Source organism: Chiloscyllium plagiosum, unplaced genomic scaffold (genome assembly GCF_037043375.1).
Source record: "Chiloscyllium plagiosum isolate Xiang-an unplaced genomic scaffold, Cpla_swu_hap1 HiC_scaffold_37, whole genome shotgun sequence".
In the NCBI taxonomy this organism is placed as follows: domain Eukaryota; kingdom Metazoa; phylum Chordata; class Chondrichthyes; order Orectolobiformes; family Hemiscylliidae; genus Chiloscyllium; species Chiloscyllium plagiosum.
Window position 1 is genome coordinate 12,199,591 of NW_028270175.1, and position 5,504 is coordinate 12,205,094.

Below are 5,504 nucleotides of genomic sequence, written 5' to 3' on the forward strand. Positions count from 1 at the left end.
CGCCACCACGATTATCGCCAGGACCACCGTCTCCGCGATCAACGCCAGGACCACCACCCCCGCAACCACCGCTGAGACCACCGTCCCCACGATCAACTCCAGGACCACTGTCCTCACGATCATCGCCAGGACCACTGCCCCCGCGAACAACACCAGGACCACCGTCCCCACAATCAATGACAGGACCACCGGCCCCGTGATCACATAGAACATAGAACAATACAGCACAGAACAGGCCCTTCGGCCCACGATGTTGTGCTGAACATTTGTCCTAGCTTAAGCACCTATCCATGTACCTATCCAATTGCCGCTTAAAGGTCACCAATGATTCTGACTCTGCCACTCCCACAGGCAGTGCATTCCATGCCCCCACCCTCTCTGGGTAAAGAACCTACCCCTGACATCCCCCCTATACCTTCCACCCTTCACCTTAAATTTATGTTCCCTTGTGACACTCACCGCCAGCACCACCGTCCCCACGATCATCGCCAGGACCACCACCCCCACGATCAATGCCAGGACCACTGCCCCACAATCAACGCCAGGACCACTGTCCCCAAGATCATCGCCAGGACCACTGCCCCCATGATCATCGACAGGACCACCGTCCCCGTGATCATCGCCAGGACCACCGCCCATACAATCATCGCCAGGACCACCGCCCACACAATCGTCGGCAGGACCACCATCCTCACGATCATTGCCAGGACCACCATCCCCACGATCATCGCCAGGACCACCATCCTCACGATCATCGTCAGGACCACCATCCTCACGATCATTGCCAGGACCACCATCCTCACGATCATCGCCAGGACCACCGTCTCCATGATCTTCACCAGGACCACCGCCCCCATGATCATCACCAGGACCACCATCCCCGTGATCATTGCCAGGACCACCATCCTCATGATCATTGCCAGGACCACCATCCTCACGATCATTGCCAGGACCACCATCCCCACGATCATCGCCAGGACCACCGCCTCCACGATCTTCACCAGGACCACCGCCCCCATGATCATCACTAGGACCACCAACCCCACAATCATTGCCAGGACCACCACCCCCGTGATCATCACTTGGACCACCATCCCCTCGATCATCGCCAGGACCACCACCCCCACGATCATCGCCAGGACTACTGTCTGCGTCATCATCGCCAGGACCACCGCCCCCATGATCATTGCCAGGACCTCCGCTGCCACGATCATCGCCAAGACCACCACTCCACAATCACTGCCAGGGCCACCACTCCCACGATCATCACCAGGACCACCGTCCCACAATCACTGCCAGGGCCACCATTTACTTAGGTCTTAGGCCAGAGGTGGTAGTGGCGATTGCGTGGGCTGTGGTTCTGATGACGATCACGGGGACAGTGTGGTCGGCAGTGGCCGCAGACATTTCCCCAACCCCTGCCCCCACCCTCCCATTTATCACTCAGGCCCCTCTCCCACACTCACATTCCTGATGAAGGACTGATGCCCGAAACGCTGACTCTCCTGCTCCTCGGACGCTGCCTGACCTGCTGTGCTTTTCCAGCGCCACACTTTTCGACCATGTGTGACAATAAACCTAATTCAATTCAATTCAATTCAATTTAGTTGTAACAAAGATTATTTTGGTGTTTAGCTTCGTATGTCTACTAGAGGCTTGGATACATGAGGCTTGGAGATATGAGAAAACATCAAGAAATATTTCAGATACCTTTGACGTAAAGATTCCTCACCTACTGGTCGAGTGCACAAGTGTCCTTGTTGAGATTGATATGCCTCCATTCACTGGTCAACTCAATAACATTGCACTATGCAAAATCTCAGGATTAGAAACTCAGCCTGGGGAATCTCTGATAGCAGCTCTTACTTCTCCTTGTCATTTTCCCAGCAAGAATCAGACTGAATTTCTGTCTATTACTGGCACAGCATTGAAGTAATCCACAAAGAATTTCAACCTCAATCTGCTATGACTCCGCAGTGATTCATCTATTCTTCAAAATACTAGATTGTAATTTAAATGTAAAAACAACTGCCATTGTCTTGTTGCTTAAAGTGAGTTGGCATTGTGTATCAATGTCAAATAAGGGTGGGATCGTTTTCTGCCATGATATCCCGCTCTCTGAGACTGTCCTGTTTCAGACAATGTTGAAGGTCCATGATGAAGTCATGGAGAGCTCAAGGGGTGCTACTCATACAAAATAGAAGGCTGTGGAGACCAAGTCATTGAGTTTACTTAAGATGGAGATAGATAGGTTTTTGATTGTCAAGGGGCTCAAGGGTTATAGGAAGAAAGTGGGAGAATGGGGTTGAGCAACTTACTTGCCATGATTGAATGGCAGAGCAGAATCGATGGGCTAAATGGCCTAATTTCTGCTCCTATGTCTTATGGTCCAATGGACACTACATTCAGAAGAAGAGAGACAAAGTAACCACAAAAAAATGACAAACATAGATAATACATTGAAAGTTGGGATGTGCAACCAAGGAGTTAATCAGACTTAAACTAAGTTAATGAGAAGATAACAGCTGCGCATTCATTTTAAAAAATCAGTTTATTGTGCATCTGAGTTGGGAAATTCTAGTCACATTTGATTTACAACAAAGTCTCTCACCATCAATTTGTTGGGGTATGACTGTAAATTACTATTGAGTCATCAAGCTATTTAATAATGTAGGCTGATCCAGTGACAGCCAATAACTGTAAATGTCATTTTGTCCTCCCCTATTTTCCTGAAGATGCTCTTTAACCCTATGGTACCATTCCATGTGCATTCATTGTGTGATGACCTTTGTGTTTGCTGAAAAAAACTTTTTTTTATCTTTATAAAAGATGTTCCTTTCAGTCTGAAGTTAAACTAAGATAATTCATTTTTTCAATTGATCAATTGATCTAGATTGCTATAGAGATAATACAAAACGTAAATAGCTAATTTGACATGAGATTACAGTTAGTCTCAGAGCATAGAAAGTTACATGTCTGTGTGTAGGTCAGATGGAGGGGAATAGAGGAGTACAAGGTACTGTATATGTAAAACATTTAAAAGGAAACTTGAAGGCAGGGAGTGTAGACAAGATGATTGCTGCAGCTTCAGTTTGGCCAAACAAAGTCATTCCATTTTATGGGATCAGAGAAAGTTGTCTCTGGGGTTTTTTGTGCCATCAAGACTGCAGTAAACCTAGCTAAGAAGGTTTTGCAAGGTTGTGTTGATTGGGTGTTAATCATATCCTGGAACTCTCGACAGAATATTGCTGCCAATCATGAAAGGTACTCAAGAGCCAAATCAATTCAGTGGAAAAAAAACAAGCTATTTGTTTATCTTTACTCTCGAGATGGTAAGATGAAACCAACTGCAACTCTTGTTCCAGCTGAGATTTGCTGGCACACAAATCTGGGCCTTTCCAGAATGTTTGACTTGTTGCTACTTTGGGCACAGCATTTGCAAAGCTGCTGTCACATCCATAGCTCTAACCGCAAATTTCTGGAATATTCTACAATCAATTTGGTTTTCTGGTTACTCATCCAATTAATCTGCTCACCAAAGGTCAACAATCTGGCATGGAATCCAGGAACACGTAGCCCTGAGCCAAGAAGTTGTAAAATGATTATTTGCTATTCAAAAAGATATTTTTCATATAGTAAGCAAAAGACCATTATGACACAATTGCCGTTTAACATTACATAAAATCCGATACAGTTCAATTTCTTTCAGAGTTGTAAGTGGCACTTTGAGGTACCTAATTACACATTAACAAGACAGATGACAGCTTCCATTTCATAGCAGAGTTTCATGCAGCTTCCTGTACAGTTGTACGTCTTTGGTATAATATAATGGGATGTCCTTAAATGATGGTGTTTTCTCATTGCAGGACTGTAGTGGCTATCTCTCAGCAAGGTGTCATAGATCTTGGAATGGGCCAATCTGTAACACTTGTTTGAGAATAATTCTTTGCATTGGAAGACCAGCAGGTCTCAGGCAGGACAAAGGGGATATTTCACTGAGTTGATGTTCCTCCAGCAGAAATTGATATTTATCTCAATGTACTTTGCTGGGAGCACAGAAAGCAATGAGTCAGGTGTTTCAGAGCTGCTCAGATGAATCTCTGCAAAAATACCACTGCGTACCAGAGAGTCATAGAGTTATAGAGATGTACAGCACAGACCCAGACCCTTTAGTCTAACTCATCCATGCCGACCAGATATCCCAACCCAATCTAGTCCTATTTGATAGCAATTGGCCCATACCTATTCATATACCCATTCAAATACCTTTTAAATTATTGCAATTGTACCAGCCTCCACCACTTCCTCTAGCAGCTCATTGCATACATGCACCACCCTCTGTGTGAAACAGTTGCCCCTGAGGTCCCTTTTAAATCTTTCCTCTCTCACCTTAAATCTATGCCCTCTAGTTCTGGACTCGCCTACCCGAGGGAAAAGTGTTTGTCTATTTACCCTTTCTATGCCCCTCATGATTTTATAAACCTCTATAAGGTCACCCCTCACCTTCAACGCTCCAGGGAAAACAGCACCAGCTATTCAGCCTCTCCCCATTGCTCAAATGCTCCAACACTGGCAACATTCTTGTAAATCTTTTCTGAACCCTTTCAGGTTTCACAACATCTTTCCGATAGGAAGGAGACTAGAATTGCACGCAATATTCCAACTGTGGCCTAACCAATGTCCTGTACAGACGCAACATGACCTCCCATCTCCTGTAGTCAATACTCTGACCAATAAAGGAAAGCATACCAAATGTCTTCTTCACTATCCTATCTATCTGCGACTCCACTTTCAAGGAGCTATGAACCTGGACTCTAACGTCTCTTTGTTCAGCAACACTCCCTAGGACCTTACCATTAAATGTAGAAGTCCTGCTAAGATTTGCTTTCCCAAAATTCAGCACCTCGCATTTATCTGAATTAAACTTCATCTGCCTCTTCTCAGCCCATCTGGTCCAGATCCTGTTGTAATCTGAGGTAACCCCCTTCGCTGTACATGAGCAATCCCATGCCATTATTCCAAAGAGGAGGGGGTGATAGGGGTAATTCCAAGTGCCTTGGTCAATACTTATTCCTCAATCAACATCACAAATGCAGTTTATCTGATCAGTACTACACTGCTATTGAAGTATTGTGGACCAACATTTGAAATGTTGTGATGCAGGAAATGTGGTGGCTAATTTAAACACAGCAAGGTCGATGCCAGCTAATTAGTTTCAGTGATACTGGTGGAGAGCAGAATATTGGCCAGGGCACGGGGGTGGGGAATCTGAGCTTTGAGGAATTCCATTGACATCCAACTTCTGATCTTCCTTTCATTCAAAAACACGAAATCTAAGACAATACGGCAACCCCCGCACTGGAGTGTGAAATTTGACTACATTATCAACATTCTGGAGAGTGAACTCAACGCCAAAATCCTCTGACTCAGAGGCGAGGGTCCTGCTGACGTTACCTCCCACACGAAAAAGAAACATCATCCTCAACACGCTAGGGTCTGGGTTA